The 15501-nt window shown below is 41.5% G+C and overlaps 1 pseudogene; it reads left to right on the top strand.

Moving 5' to 3' along the window:
• The window catches only part of LOC138554554 (extracellular calcium-sensing receptor-like), a 142798-nt pseudogene that overhangs the window by 84875 nt on the left and 42422 nt on the right, over positions 1-15501 (top strand).

Below are 15501 nucleotides of genomic sequence, written 5' to 3'. Positions count from 1 at the left end.
CCCATAGCTAGTAGAACCAATGAGACGTCGCACTTGTAGTGACGTCTATCACGAGTGATGTAGAGCGATGGGCGTAGACGCCCACCCGATAAGAGTTATCCAATACTCACACTCTGTTACCATATACAGATATATCACCTATACTTAAGTTACCTTTTTCAACCAATAGAATTGCATGACAAACTTTGAGTGTAACACCTCAACGATGATGAAAATTCCCTATAACTATTGCTGTCTGAATGAAGATTTTGGGAGTTGAAGCGAGACAGGCGATCGCAACACTGTTGATTTACATTGTTTGCCTGTTTTTTGTACTTGTCATTAAACGGACTTCCCTTTGCCAAACCATTGAGTTGTCCTTATTGATTGGTGTTGGAGTAAGAGAATCCTGCACCCCATCCTCCTCAAGGTGCAGCTATCTCGTCTTAAAAGTACTTGAGAGTGAGCTCTGATCCCATGGGCCCGTCAGAGGTAGCTCCGCCCTCTTGTACATCAGCAAATTTAGCAAATTGCTTGGGGACTGTTTTAAGGCTGCCTGTGCCTAACTTTGAGAACATGTCACAGACAAGAGTGTTGTATGACTAAGGATTGTTTTCTTAAAATGCAACTCTCAGCATAGTTAGTAATGTGAATGCGTTTTCAGTGAAAACTGTTCTGCATTTTCCCTTCTTCCAGTTTAAGTGTCCTAAAGACAAGGAGGCCAACCCAGCTTTGCACTCCATGCATGCAAATCCCAAACACAATGAAACTAAAAATAGAAATGCTGCTTTTTTTTTGTTTTGATGTGAGAATGAATTGTCCAGTGTGTTTCTTTGTCGCTCATTTCACTCTGTGCCATCTGATGAAGAAGTCTCTGGGATTTCAAAATCTAAAGCATTGTTCCATCTCTCTATACCAATTAGAGTTAGTGCAACAAAAGGCATCACCACCTGCACTTTGTGTGAGTCCCCCCAGACCCTAAAAAATAATCAGAAACATTCAAAAGAATTAAAATGTACGGATCATAACTGTAAAACTGGCATCTCCAAGCCTGGCTTTAATCATGCAATTGTATAAACATCATTGCGTCAAAGTTAAAGGCCAAAAGAAGTGGAAAAAAAACCTGCTCATAATCAAAGTAATGTGAACATGCGATATTTCATAAATGTTTAAGAATATTTCATAAACATTGACAGATGCTTAAGTTATTTGATGCTGGACTCCAGTGTAAGTAAATCACATGGCAGCTCCCCTTCCCCCACACTCCTACCAAACCACATCCCTCAGCCTGAGGCCTAACCCTTGCACACTCCCTTCCCTTCACTGGACACCATCCATGCAGCCATAACTATTTGATAACACTGGGGACCGCAGGATGACTTGAGAGCTATTTGCAGTGGCCCCCTTGCACAGGAAAGTTGCGATATTATTTTTCACTAAAATGATTGAGAAGCATGATTCATGAAATGAGGTTTGGACATTCATTTCAGAGCTATGCATTGGTACTGATTTTACACATTTCTATAATTAATGCTGTTTGTAGCTCATTTGCAATTTTGGTAAATACTCTACAAAACACACATGTATATAGTACCACGTGTAGTATACATGTCTATTATGCACGTCTAGTATGCAGGTCTAGTATGCACATATAGTATACACGTATAGTATGCACATCTAGTATACACATCTAGTATACATGCATAGTATACACGTCTAGTATGCACGTCAAGTATGCACATCTAGTATACACGCCTAGTATACACGTCTGGTATGCACGTCTAGTATGCACATCTAGTATGCATGTCTAGTATACACATCTAGTATGCACATCTAGTATGCAGGTCTAGTATGCACATATAGTATACACGTCTAGTATGCACATCTAGTATGCACATCTAGTATACACGCCTAGTATACACGTCTAGTATGCACATCTGGTATGCACGCCTAGAATGCACATCTAGTATACACGTCTAGTATACACATCTAGTTTGCAGATCTAGTATACACACCTAGTATACACGTCTAGTATGCACATCTAGTATACACATCTAGTATACACGTCTAGTATGCTCGTCTAGTATCCACGTCTAGCATGCGCGTCTAGTATGCACATCTAGTATGCACGTCTAGTATACACGTCTAGTATGCATGTCTAATATGCACATCTAGTACAGGTCTAGTATACATGCATAGTATACACGTCTAGTATGCACGTCTAGGATGCACGTCTAGTATGCACATCTAGTATACACGTCTAGTATGCACGCCTAGTATGCACATCTAGTATACACGTCTAGTATACACATCTAGTATACACACCTAGTATACACGTCTAGTATGCACATCTAGTATGCACATCTAGTATACACGTCTAGTATGCACGTCTAGTATGCACGTCTAGTATGCACGTCTAGTATGCACATCTAGTATGCACGTCTAGTATACAGGTCTAGTAGGCAGAATTGCATTTACAAACCTTGTGCTTTAGACAGTCCACTCATCAGTTATCCATAAAAGCCCAGATATCACACATTACAGCACCCATCTACCCCCATTAGCACTCTTAGGAGTTGCAAATGATACACCAATGTAGTAAACCTGTTGGGTGCAATCAGCACACATTGTTAGATTCCATGTTCCCAACAAGCACACTTGTTATGTTCTCCAAGTTTCCTAAGTGCCCAAGTCAACATCCTATTTCCACCCGTGATATGGCTGTGGACCGGGCCCAGCCAGACCTCTCAAGTGACCACCTAATTTGAATGGTGTTAACATACTATCCTCCGTTGACCATTTTCATGGCAAGATTTTCAATGGACGTGTGAAGGGCGGTGAAATACTAATTTGCATACCAACCATACGCTGTTATGTTCAGAAACGAGGCACACTTTTCTCTTAGACTAGTCAGACTAGAACACATTAATTCATATATAATTAATAAATGAGTTCTCTTTTTGTTCGCAGGTGCTCCATTACCTAAAAATGGTTCGTTTTACAAACAACATGGATGAGCAGGTGTTTTTCGATAAGGAGGGGAACCCTCCAGCCGCCTATGACATTATCAACTGGCAGATGAGCCCGGGACGAGACTCCCTCGTGTATGTGAATGTTGGTCGGTTTGACTCGAGTGCCACTCGCGGCCGGGGCCTCATTCTGGATAATGGGGCTATTGAGTGGAATGGCTGGAACACAAAGGTAAGAATCTTCTCCTGGTATTTGTATTTAGTTTATTTGCATAGCGCGCCTGGCCCAAAGGCACCTGGGCGCATATTTTAGGTTACACATGTTACAGAGGCAGAGTATACATAAAAACAGTCAGGCATCAACACAAGAGATGCATGCAGAATACCATAGGGCTAAATACATACATAGTACTTACAGATAAATTACAGTGAATATACATTGGAGCTGTATATACAAACATATTACTTACAGGATAATTTACAGTGAATATACACTAGCAATCTGCATTAAGAAAGCTGGAGGGTATGCTGGAAGCCATTATGTGTTGGCGTTAAGGCCAATGGGACCTGTGTTTGGCGTATCTTTATCAATAAGCCACAATTTGGCATTACTTTTGAAAGAATGGAAGGGGAGTTCTGATCTAAGCGGGTTGGGAAGTGAGTTCCATAACTTGGAAGCCAGGACCGGGAAACTGGTCCCGCCAGCTTTGTGAAGCTTGAATCTAGGGATGGATATGCAATAAGCTTGGGTAGCTTTCTGAGGGCGGCAAGAGGTGTGGGGTGTGAACCGAGTGTTACCACGAGCTAAGATCTTACATGGCACCTGAGTAATACTCTGCATCGCCCACTGACAACGTAGTACAGAATCCATGCTCAAATATGGCACTGCACATCAAACATGGCCTTCAGCATCTAAGAGCACTAAGATTCCTCAATGTTCTGTCAATGCAACACACATGTTGCCTACTACGTTTTAAAGAGGCCTACCAATGCAAGCCTGTCCTGCAGCATCATTAATCATTAGAACACTGCCAATGCATCTCACTCGTGCCCTGTGCCATCTTGAAGTGAAAACCTGAAATTCAACAATGCTCTAACACTGCCCCTTAAACCTGGTACCTTGTACATAGGTGTGACAGCACAGTGATTATACACCCGTCTGTCCACAGGCATATGCTCAAAATGGCACTAACCATCCTTCCATTACAAATACTTCTAATTGAAACTGACATCTAAATCCAAACGGTTCTGCAAAGATCTCTTTCATTGCGGGCTAGATAGTTGTGCTTGGCTTGGGTTTGCCAGTCTACAAACCCTTCCCTGTAGCCCCCTTGCCACTGGGAGTAAAATCTGCAAAAGGAAGAGTCCCAGAAAGAGGAATTTGGTCAGAGTACACCAAACCCTATAATAATGGGGATGCAAAAAAGTTCCAGAGAGGCATTTTTGTGAATTGCTGAATTTGAGTGAGATGCGGTGAAGAAAAGAAATCATCCACATTTACAACTGGCATCAAATTGTAACATGGGACAGGATTTTCTTTTAAAGAACTATCCACACGCATTTGAATGCTTGGATGGTGGATGTGTTAATGTCCTACCGCCTTGCAAGGATCAATTATTATTGTCCCAAAAGGGCACTCGATTGACTCCACTGCATGCAGATGAATGAATCTTTGTTTTGGACGCAGTAGGCAAAGAGTTTGCCAATTGGCAACACACTCTCTTTTTGAGGTATAAGAGCTAGAAATAGCAGACTTTATCATGCTCTTGTTCTGTCCTTCCAGACGCAAGGTCAAGGGCAAAAGGAAATGGAAAACTATATATTGGTTTTATTGACTTCAAATCTGCATTCGATAAAGTTGATGGTGTGTGATGATGGGAAAAAATGAGGTTGATAGTTCCCAAGCAGTCCAATAACTGGGCACGACTATGGCTGTAAACTTTCCCCCTTGATGTTAAATATATACCTTTCTGATTTACCTCAATATCTTGACGAGTTCTGCTGCTGCCCTCCTAAAATATATGTGTGACATATTTCTACCTGCTAAGGCAGGGATATCCAACCTGCATCTCTCCAGATTTGTTTAAGTACATTACTCCCATGAGACCTCACCATCGACTATATTGTCTGGGTTTGATGGAAACTGTAGGCCAGAATATCTGGAGAGGCACATGTTGCGTATGACTGCAGTGGGGGAAACCATCGACATTTGAACTTCAGGAGACATGGTTTCTGCATGAAAGTTAGGTCTGCCAAACAGCTTCACTTTCATGTATGGTCAGTGCATAACAAGTTTAGTTTCTGGTTTCTACCTGGTGGGCCTGTTGGCTTTTGTGCAACTGGATCTGGATCTGGATCCCTGACATCCATATATAAAGACATATGTACATTTTCTGCTGGGTACATTTGACTTACAGAGTCGACTCACAGATGAGCAGTTGTGAGGCGGCAAGACCACATTCCAGGAATAACGTTTCTTACTGCAGGGAGCGGTGCATTTGGGATGCTTTAAGCAATACTCCCCCTCACGCATGTGTCCTGGGAGGTAACGCCCCACGGACCAAGTTAAAGGTCCTGACTGAAGCAAGAAACTTTAATGAGGTCCCAGGTGCTGTTATCACCTGGCAAGCCTGCAGAGAGTGGAACTATAACTACCCCATCATAACCATCATGATGCCAGTAGTCACGTTTTTCTTTTAGGAGGAATGGCACACAGAGAGACTGCAAGTCATTTTTCATGTAAAGATTCCTATTAAAAAAAAAGATGTCAGCATTGAAAATGGTGAAGGGAACTAAAAGATGTGCCTTCCCCATGGGGATGGACATGAAGGCCGGAGACTCACAGGAAAGTGTGCATTGTAGTTTAGGTATGGGTCGGTGGGATGTAGTGGAGGATATGCAAAAGGTGAGGGCGGCTGTGCCAGGGGTCCATATAGCAGCCTAAGCAGGTTCAGTGGCTCAAATGAAGTTCAATGTTGATGAATAATGCCACCCTTCCAAGCTCGCTGATGGGCAGTTGAATGCCACAGTGGTGGTAATAACAAGCAACATCCATGTTCGATCCTTTAAATGTCTATTGTTATTTGGCACCTCAGACCTTAGTAGCACCAAAGGCATTAGTCAGAGAACATATAATGTTAATCGAGATAACTGATAAGAAGAAAGGGGATTCTTTTCAAAATGAAGCTCCATTATAAAACTATGTTGCCATTATGTCTATTATATGAGTTCAATAAACCCATCAATCTTGATAATGACACTACGACTGAAGCGACACTCTCCTTAATCAACAAAGAGACGGGTAGTCGGCATGTGACAAAACAGACAATCCATACATCTCCTGAACCTGAAAGCCAACATGACCAGACGATCAAGGGGCAAGGCTCGTTGTGGAGATGTCACGTGATCGCAGGAGCGCGGTCTCGCGAAATCTCGGCATAACGAGATCTCGTGGACCCGCGCTCCTCGGCAGAATGTTGGTGGAGTGCCAGACAAGCGGTCTGGGCACAGCGCTGCTCCTGATAAGGAGACATCATAACTGGGGCCATAGAAATCTATACAGCCTAGCTTCCAGGGCGCCACACCTCCCCCTGCATTTCTCCCCTCACCTGGGACCCCAGCAATTCCGTGGATGCAGTGGGAGCCCGTTTTCTCCACGTATCTGGAGGCTGTGGGTGGCACGGGATATGCCCCCGCCAGGAAGAAGGCGATGCTGCTGAACGCAATGGGAGTTGAGGACAGCGCATCTTTGCCAGCTTAACAGCCATACCAGTGGTCGAAAAACACTTCTGTTTGAGTACATTTCCTATGACTCCCCTCTTCCTTATTTTTATTTTATTTATTTATTTATTTATTTGTTTATATAGCGCTAAAGCCCACGGGCATCAGAGCGCTGACACATAGACAGGACAACAAAAGGAAGAAGACGGGACTAGTCGGGAGAGGCCTAAATTAACTCAGTAAGATACAATGTGTTTCTAGGATTTACTTAAAAAGAAAGGTTTTCAGTTTTTTCCTGAAGATGAGATAGTTAGGCTCAAGTTTTAGTGAAGTGGGTAGGTCATTCCATTTACCGATGACTATTGTCGGGAAGGCCTTGCCAAGGCCATGTTGTTTTTTAGTGATAATGGTTTGAAGTTTGCCTATATTAGATGATCTAAGGCTCCTGGATGGTTCGTACCATTTAAACTGTTTCTTGAGATAGGCCGGGGCTGTGCCATAGAGACAGCGATGTACTATGGTGAGAGACTTGAAGGAGATTCTCTCCTCCATAGCCAACCAGTGGAGGGCTTTCCTTTCTCCGGAGATGTGTTCTCTCCATGATTTTCCAGTGATCGTTCTGATAGCGTTGTTTTGGATGATTTGACATCTTTTCAGGCACTTGCTGTTGGCTCCCAAGAGTAGGGAGTTTCCGTAGTCCAATCTAGATAGTATAGTGGCCCTAGCAATGATGGTACTATTCTTTTGGTCTAACAGTGGCCTGATCTTTCTAAGGAGGATTTGGTGATATTGACAGTTTTTTTTAAGGTAGTTTGTGTGTGCTTCAGCGCCAAGAGAGGCTTGAAGATACACACCTAGGGTCTTTACTTTTACAGATATTGGGATCTGGATGTTTTTGATGGTAAATGAATTAAAGGCAGGGCTCAATTTCTTTCTGGCTTGTGTGGATCCGAAGATCATGAGCTCGGTCTTAGAGCCGTTTAGGCACATCCAGTTTTCTTTCATCCAGTATTCGATGGTGTTGTAAAGGAGAGTAAGCTTATCGTTGTCTGTTTGATGATTCCCGCTGAGTTCAAACACCAATTGGGTGTCGTCAGCGAAGTTGGCCCCTTATAGGTTGTCCCATGCTTTACGTGCTGTCATGTGTGTTCTTGTCGTGCCTTGATGCCTGTCAGGCTTTTGGCGTGTAATGAACAAATACAAATATATTATTATTATACTTTGAGGACTAAGATCCTGCAATGTTGGAAGAGTGGGGAGCTGCAACCAAATATTGCTCAAAGAACTTTCTGGAGATATTAGTCACATTTGCAGGCAATGATCGGAAAATAACCCTATTGAAAATTGCAGAGATCGATAGTAAACTTGATAAAATTACATTAAGTGATGAAGGATTGAAACTTAAGAAAAACACAGAAAACAACTTGTAGAGTTTTGAGGAGGAAATACAACAAAGGAAACAACATAGTTTCCTGAGGGATAAGGAGGACTACGAAAATGGTGGAGTATACACATTCGCCAGGCGCTTTGACCAAATAAGAGCTAAAACAAGAACAAATACACTGCTCAATAATAGCGCAAGTACTGGAGCCTCTGGAGTCCCCAATGAAGAGTCCTCAATATCCGAATCTGATGTGACTGAAAGTGAAAGTGAGGAACCCACCATTTGTTTAAATTGTTTAGAGGAGATGCGCTTGCTTTGTCAAGATGGAAGGACAGGAAAGAAAGCAAGAGAGGAAAACTTCTGTGGCCGAGGAAGAGGAGAAAGACAAAAACGAGGAATGGGCAGAGGGGCAAACAACTCGGGAAAGAACGTCTCAGGGAGACAGCTTCGCTCTGGGAAGTAGAAGATGAGATTTTACAAATCAGCTCAAATATGGTCATTGTAAACTTATCTAAACATATTTTGACTGATACCCAGAAACAACTTTTGAGTCTGTGACTCAATTTCTGCCCTGCCCCCCATTTCGATTATCCACAAAATCCGGAAGATCTTGAAATCAACATGGAATGGCACAAGTCAAGTAAACTAAAGACAAAATCGAAGTTTAATCCACCAATGATGGCAGGTAGTAATATAGAGACGTTCCAGAATTTTGTCATCAAAGACCTCAAGAAAATAAGACTAAGAGAAGTCAGAAAATGTTTATCCAATATGATAAATGAACACAGCAAGGCACTTAAGGAATGTGTCTCTTACCTGAATGTATCATCAAAGCATCAGACAAGGGCCGGAATATCGTACTAATGGATAGGGCACAATACATCCATGAAGCCAACAGACAATTGAACGATAAGACCTGTTATGAAAAACTACCCAAGAGAGTCTCATCACAGACTTGGAATTGAAAATGCAAGACTTCATAAATAAATGGACAGAGAAGGGGATGTTAGAGGATCAAGAAATTAAGTTTCTCTGTAAACCATAGTCAACCATCCCTACCATATACTTTCTTCCAAAGTCCACAAATCCATCAAGAGACCTCCTGGTAGGCCGAAAGTCACACTAACAGGATCACTACTAGAAAACATGTCTAAATACATTGACGAGACACTCTTCCCATTTGTACTGTCCCTACCATCCTATCTAAGAGATATGAAGGATTTTCTGCTCAAAATCAATGATTTACTGTTTGAACCGGACTACACCTTGGCAACAATGGACGTAGTATCATTGTATACTTCCATAAGACATGACCATGGTTTAAGAGCCTCCGTACATTACTTAAATACCAGATCAGTGAACTACACCAGACATTCAGAGACAATCCTGGAAATGATCCGTCTCTGCCTAACCAATAATGTATTTCTATTCGATCAGAAATACTACAGGCAAAAACAGGGGACGGCGAAGGGCACTTCTTTTGCCCACGTATATGCAAATTTAGCTATGGGATACTGGGAAAAGTATGAGCCTTTTAAAGAAGAACATGAAAGGGTCACAGAGAAAGTGGTAATGTGGCATCGTTACATTGATGACCTTTTCATTATATGGAAAGGAACGTCCGATGAGTGGTGTGACTTTGTCAGACAGTTGAACATGAATGATTTCAATTTGAAGTTCACAGAGACACATAGCTCTGAGAAAGTGCTTTTCCTTGACCTAATTTTTTTTATAGAAGAGGGTAAAGTGAAGAGTGAACTTTTCAGAAAACCAACTGGAGTGAATATGCCACTACATGCTAATAGTGCACACTGTAAAAACTTGATCTGGAGTATTCCCTACGGAGAATTTATTCGGTTAAGAAGAAATTGTACTAAGATCGAAACCTATGATAAGTAAAGTAAGATCACTGCCTGGGGATTCAATAAACAATGCTATCCCAAACGAGTAGTTGAACGGGCATATCTGAAGTCCCGAAAACAAGACAGGATGACATTACTACTTGATTCAAAAGATGTAAATGAAATGCAAAGAAGCAAAGAGATGGCACGCCTCGTATTCACATATGGACAAACAACCAAGACAGTAAAAAACATTGTCAAAAAATACTGGCACCTACTCATGATTGATAGGAATCTGCATGACACACATGGAACGTATCCTAATTTCTCCTTTCGGAAATGCAAATCCATAAAAGACACGTTAGTGAGTAGTTACATGGCACTCAAACCCAAAAAGAATGCATCCACGTGGCTGAGACAAAAAAATTAGGCTTTCTTTAAATGTTCCAAATGCAAGATTTGTATGTATGCAGATGAATGCTCTACGTATGTCCACCCTATTCTCAAGAAGTCTATGACCATCACTGAGAAGATCACTTGTGAGTCCGAATACATTGTGTATGCCCTGAAATGTTCTTGCAAAAAGTGGTACATAGGGAGCACCAAATGTAAATTGAAAATACAGATCCTGCAACATATTAGAGCTATAAAAAACAGAGACTACACATACCCAATAACCAAACACTTTTGGGAAGAACATGAAGGAAAGCTGTGTGACTTTTCATTTTTTGGATTAAAACAAATAAACATTGTACGGAGGCGAGAGAACAGGGAAAAACTGTTGAGACAGTATGAAACACGCTGCATTATAGACTTTGAGAGTAAGACCCCTTTGGGTCACAATATTGACAAAGAACTTTACACAGACTTGGGAGAGTGATGATAATCTGTGCCTTAATTCAAAAGAAATACAGAAACATGAATGAAATTCATATTCTCCACATATCGAACATTTAAATTCTTCATATAACCGATAATTAAGTAAGAAAGACAAAAGGAACTGTAGGAAATGTGTGCACTTGGATTATGGGAGACAGGCATCCTATTCTTTGAAACTTGGTATTCTTTGGGATGGTCACACCAGATATACTTTTTGATCCCGTTATTGCACAACTGTTTTCAACATGCATCCCACTTTCTTCAGCTGTGTTAAATTCAATCATTTTAATACCTCCCACCAACAGGTTTGATTGACGGGAGCCTTTTAAACCACGTTCAATGGCGATTATTCGAACCCGCTTATACTTGGCTGAGTATGTTGGGCTCCACAGAGAGATTCTGTAGGCACTCCCAGTCATTATGGTTCTGAATACTACCAGTCTAAAATTGATACACTCGTAATTTGATATGCATGGGTAAACTATAGTGGTCCAGGAGGGCAGTGTGTATTGGTGCCATATGAGATTTTATCCACAATGATGGTATTAAAGAGAAGCATTATGAAATTCAGAATCATATATAAAAGTTGCTACATGGAATTCAGTAAAAGGACATTTGCAGTGCACACTGCGGAAACATTTTCGAGAAAGCACTATGCACTTTACAGTGGAAGACATATAACAATGGAGAACGGTCCTCATTGGATAGACTGCATACCATACTGTGGACTGTTTCCTTATGTTTGACTAAATTGCTGAATTCAGCAACACTGTGTATCTTTGAATTGAGTGTTCATTTGCTATCCCATAATCATCTGCATACATCGCAATTTATACTCAACTGAGAGAAGTAACCTCAGATAGGATATACTTGAGAGTTACTGAACAAAGGTGTCAGCAATATGCATGTCCATTCTTTTAGATGGCGCTCTATATACCTGTTTAGATATTGTATGTCAGATAGACAGATAATACTGTTGTGGGAATAATATGTTGCACCATGCACTTTATGCCTGAGTTGGAACCACAAGGCACTGCACACTTTAAATGGGTCATTTAATATGGACTTAGGTTCAGAAAGTCTCATTATACGTTGCTTGGTATTAAGCTATAAATCGAGAACAATAGGCACTATGCACTTTATGCTCGAACGGGAATAATAATATACTATGCATGTTGAAATGGGCCACGAGTGCGGATTCCACATTTGAAAGCCAAATTGCATTTTATGTCTCATTATGTCACTACGTGATGGTATATGTATGGAAAATACGATCAAACTTGGCACATCACATTCCAGGTGCAGATTTTTTACATAAAATCAGACTCCCGCATGTACATTACATTAGAGATCAGATTGGTACATGAAATGACACCATTGCAAATGTCGGGAGACTATTCTCAGTGGGAATAGCACGGTGAGAAAAAGTGTAACAACAGTCCTCTCTCTATGCACACTAATATGAGAGACAGCGGTGTTCAAATACATGCCTTGAATGTGGGGGAAGCCATGTGAAAAAGCTACAGGAAGTAGCAAAACGCATCATCCCATTGATGGCCTTCCGTGATTATATGCCGGACGTGGGTTGTAAATGTTGTTTTTGGAATAATAAAGGATTGCTTTTTTAAACACAACATTTTTGGTCTGCAACCTGAATGAGGAAACCTGATCACCATTGACACCTAGAATCCTGATTCTGTGAGTGTGGCTCAACCTCCACCCAAGTCATTAGTGGAAGCGGCCGTGTAGTTATTATTATAACACGGCCCGCGCTAGCGGGCGTGTAGTTATGGTTAAGTTAATAAATCCATAGGAAGACCTCTATTAGGGCGGCTTATAACTTTGCTCCCCCTGGAGGAATCCTCACCAAACTATGCAAAAGTATATGGCCCGCTCTGAATTTATTTGCAAAATTTGGTGAGTTTTCGTCAAGGGGGGGAAAAGTTATAGAGGGGTCCCACATTTTTTTTTCTCCAGAGACTGAATGGAGAAAATCTTTGCTCACGCCTACAGCCCAAACCGCTGGACGTATTTTCACCAAATTTGTGGCAGTAGCGGCAGCTTGGTCCGAAAGCAGGCTTTTGTAAATTTGGTGGAAATCAGTCCAGTATTTTTTTTTAAATGACCAAAAAGTAGGTCCAAAATAATTTGTAATATCTGGGTTCGGTCCGCAGACCCATTTCCCTGATCGGTCCGCGGACAGGACTCCGATTGGCTTAGAAGGCATCGCGGTAAAAACATATTATCCCATCCTCATCACCCCTCACCTCCCAGAGATTATTTGATAAGTTTGATAAGTCCAATGTTGTGTTTTTTAATATGTTTTTACCATGATGTCCGCGGACACCGGCATCTGTCTGCAAATCCAAGATGGCGGGCGTTTCCAAAAATCTGATGCACTTCACGCTTTTCACCATCCAATCAGTGGGCATGTCCAATGTACGCAGATACCACATTGCCTTCTAAGCAAGATATTACAAATCCACCCATATTTTATTTTTTCAAAAGTGTCAAATGTATGCACATACAATAGTCATATAACTTAGCCCCCACTTGACAACATCCATTCAGACTTTACAAAAACATTTATATCTAGATCTATGGCTGCAGGAAGCAAAAAAATGAAAAAAGTCTGCGAACAGTCCAGATGTTCGCAGACACCTCTGCATTACAGGGTTGGTGAAAAGCAGTTCTTGGATGGCTTATAACTTTGATGCCACTTAATGAAAATGCATTTATATTCTTGACCTGATTCCAAAGGAATGTGAAAAGTTTGGAGTCTGTCACAAGGGGGGCAAAATTAGAGGGGGGGTCCCAAAATAATGTAAAGGCTTATAAATGAGGTGCCATTTGACGAATCTACACTTAAATTGACAAACTGGTGATAGATCTAGATATAAATGTGTTATGCGAAGTTTGGTGAGATTTTGTCAAGAGGGGGCAAAATTAGAGGGGGTCCTAAAATATTGTAAAGGCTTATAAATGTGGTGCCATTTGACGAACCTACACAGAGGTTAGCAAAAAGATTATAGATCTAGATATAATTGTTTTAGCAAGGTTTGATGGGATTTTAGCAAGAGGGGACAAAATTATAGGGGGGTCCCACAATATGGTAAAGGCTTATAAATGTGGTGCCATTTGATGAATCTACACAAAGGTTTGCAAAAATATTATAGATCTATGTATTCATGTTTCTGCAAAGTCTGGTGGGATTCTGTCAAGAGAGGGCAAAATTAGAGGGGGGTCCAAAAATATTGTAAAGGCTTATAAATGTGCTGCAATTTGATGAATCTACACAAAAGTTTGCAAAAAGATTTTAGATCTAGATATAAATGTTTTTGTAAAGTCTGAATGGATGGTGTCAAGTGGGGGCAAAGATATATGACTGTTGTATGTGCATACATTTGACACTTTTGGAAAAATTAAATATGGTTGGATTTCCAGCAAACTTGTGTAAGGAGCATTGGCAAGGACCTTAAAGAATGGTTTTGCAAATGTGCCATTGTTATATTTTTTGACAAGTGTCATAATGTAGGTACAAAAAATAGTGATATACCTTTGGTGAATGAGGTGTAGCCTGTGGCCATGGGCAGTGGCCGCATTGTCTGGATCATGGAATAAGGCAATGATCCGGACAATCTGGCTACTGGCCATGACCATGAGGGACAACACATGGGGTTAAAGTGGCCATGTCCACCTGGGACTAGCTTTGTGGGATAGCTTTTGAAGGGAATAAAAATGTGCTTGTGGTAATATGGTCATAGGGTTCTCTCTTCGCCTTCTGCAGGCTGCCATGGAAAGCGAAGAGGGTCCCTGTATGGAAACCTGCCTTCCCTTTCCATGGTGGCCATCTTGGAAAAGGATTTTCCCTCGGAGTAGGAAGACAAATCCATTTCTTTTAGCAACCCGGGGTGCTAATGGCGTTCATCCGCCATTGCAGGGGCTGGAATGGGGGTATAATGGTCCGGAGACCTCGTTATCCACCCTCGCTTCACTTGGTCTGCTAACTTGGGCTGCCGTGCTGATATCCACTGTTCCAATCCCTGAAACGGGGGATGAATGCCACAATATTTCGATTAGCATAACACAACATGCTAATGGAAATGTTGGATAATCTTGTTGAGTCTATGTACTTTACTGAGAAATGTAAAGTAGATGGTGTCTACGATTTTTTTTTTGTTCTATTTTTTAACTGTGAAAGGTGGTTCCTAAAGGAACATTTCTTTTGTTGTTTTTTGATGTATTTATTTTTTTGGCAGGAGAGCTTAGAACGAAAGGGGGGAGGGAAAAGAGGGAAGAGGCACCAAGCACTAATAATGTGGAGGGGCAGGTGAACAGGGGAAGATTTGGCACATGTGTTACTTCTAAGGTAGGGGGCAGTGTTTCTCATGCTCCTTGATTACCGCTTCAAAAGCACTTCGAAATTGCTTCCCTCTGCAGAATGATGTTTTGTAGTATATACAGAGGACTGTTGTCTTAAAAAATATGCATCAACAGCATCTTTTATTACTTGCAAGGTAACTGGTGGGATTTTGCGACCCACAGAAGTAGGCTGTGTGGTTACAGTATTGGTTGAGGAAGATGAGGTGGAGGAAGATAGCCTCCTACTTGCTAAGAAAGGAACAACCTTTCTGAGAGCATTGTGGTCATTGGATTTGGCGTGGCAGCACATGGAGGTGGTCCCGTAGGAGTACTGTCCACGGAGTCTGCAACTGAGTGCATTTCACTT

Source organism: Ambystoma mexicanum, chromosome 1q, assembly GCF_040938575.1.
Source record: "Ambystoma mexicanum isolate Mex_15411 chromosome 1q, UKY_AmexF1_1, whole genome shotgun sequence".
In the NCBI taxonomy this organism is placed as follows: Eukaryota; Metazoa; Chordata; class Amphibia; order Caudata; family Ambystomatidae; genus Ambystoma; species Ambystoma mexicanum.
This window is presented reverse-complemented; position numbering and strand designations above follow the sequence as displayed.